The sequence below is a fragment of the Triticum dicoccoides genome, chromosome 6A (genome assembly GCF_002162155.2).
Source record: "Triticum dicoccoides isolate Atlit2015 ecotype Zavitan chromosome 6A, WEW_v2.0, whole genome shotgun sequence".
Taxonomy (NCBI): Eukaryota; Viridiplantae; Streptophyta; class Magnoliopsida; order Poales; family Poaceae; genus Triticum; species Triticum dicoccoides.
Window position 1 is genome coordinate 177,248,700 of NC_041390.1, and position 1,273 is coordinate 177,249,972.

Below are 1,273 nucleotides of genomic sequence, written 5' to 3' on the forward strand. Positions count from 1 at the left end.
AGGTGGGAGGTGGTGGGCGCGGCGCGTGGCCGGAGGTGGGAGTGGTGGGCGCGGCGCGCCGCGGGAGGTGGGACGTGGTGGGCGTGGCTCGTCGCCGGAGGTGGGAGGCGTTGGGTTTGGCGCGTCGCCGGAGGTGGGTGGCGGGGGGAGGCGGGTCGCCGGGGAGTTGGGGCTGGCGGCGGTGGCGTTTGCGGTTGGATAAGGAGGCAAAAACGACAAATTTGACCTATGAATAAAAAGAATTCATAAAGTGAACTGTTGACGAAAAAAATTCACCCGGCTGACCCTTTTGTGTAGCGCCCGACAGTTAGGCGCCACACTATACTGTGCAGCGCCTGACCGACAGGCGCTACACACCTGATCAGCGCCGTACTTCAAACTATCTAAAAATTGCTAAGTCAGAGTGCAACACCTGAGAGCTAGGCGCTACACTATACAGTGTAGCGCCTAAGGCGTAGGCGTTGCACAATCAAGGGTTTGTTTCACTTAGATTCTGTACCATGGAAAGAGGGGCCTGTCAGGGATTAGCTAGCTACCCCATGTTCAAAATATCCGAATACTGTCTAAATGCATATAAAACTGGGCTGCACTATACATAGAGATTACGGTCGTGTCAACCGCAAGAAATCTGAATTAGCATAGCAGGTACAAGCACTGTCGTGTCTTGTCTCTCCTAGCCTGCGCTACTGTGAAAGAAGCTCTCTTTGGTCTGTATAGAACGCTAAAAAATACGTCTTAATCTTTCTTGTTTCACTTTTTTTAGAATTAATCATTTTTTGTATTCTCTTCCAGCTGATTGTATGGTTTAGAGACGTCACGCACTAATTTTTTCTTTGCAAAAGAACACAGGGCCTTTAGATGAGCTGTGATTTAGCTAGCCAGTCAAAAAAGCAACCGATCCCATCCCACGATTGATTTTGAGATGGATTCATGGGTTCATATAGTAAAAATCCTGAACTGAAAGCGCTAGCTCCTGAAAGTGTGATGAACATGCAATGTCAGTGAGTCAGTCACCCAGGCGCAACGTGCTGGGTTAAACATTTGCCAAATCTTCCAAAATCCAAAGCGATCGATCGGCACCACCGCAGCAAGATCGCATCAAGCTGCAAGTGCAGTATGTCACGAGCTGTACAGTAGGCAGGTGAATATTTGAAAGTGTGGGAAGGGCGTCTACTTGCGAGCTGACTTTAGTCCAAGAAGATACAACTACTATGACCGACTAACGCTGGCCCCAACGAGACACGAGATTCCATTCCAAAGTCCACTAGTGCAG